Here is a 431-nt window from a genome sequence, read left to right as displayed (position 1 = left end):
GTAAGTGGAAAAAAATTCTCTATTTGAAATATTTCATTCAACTGGAAACAAAACAAATTTGGATTATTTTTTCCTATTTTTGCTTCTATTTTATACCTATTTAGCTTGAATTTTAAGCAAAACCCCGATTAGAAAAGCCCACGTGGGCCCGTTTCTGCATTTTTCCAGTGTAACCAGAAGGTCCCCTCATTGTTTCCGCACTTTCCAAATGTTCACACACACACACACCCCCCCCCGGCTTTTTTGGTGTTTGGTGGGTTTTGGTTTTTTTTACCCTTTCTCTGCCCTGCCCTTTCCACCTGAAGTTCATGTGATCCGTTTTCGGCGGGTTCCTGTTTTTTCTTTTTTTTTTTTTTTCTTTCTTTCTTTCTTTCCACAGGCATCGGCAGAATCATCTTTCGTCTTCGGCTCGGTCGGAATTTTTTTTTTTT

Source organism: Egretta garzetta, unplaced genomic scaffold (genome assembly GCF_000687185.1).
Source record: "Egretta garzetta isolate BGI_Z169 unplaced genomic scaffold, ASM68718v1 scaffold553, whole genome shotgun sequence".
NCBI classification, from domain to species: domain Eukaryota; kingdom Metazoa; phylum Chordata; class Aves; order Pelecaniformes; family Ardeidae; genus Egretta; species Egretta garzetta.
Note: the sequence above shows the minus strand (reverse complement) of the source record.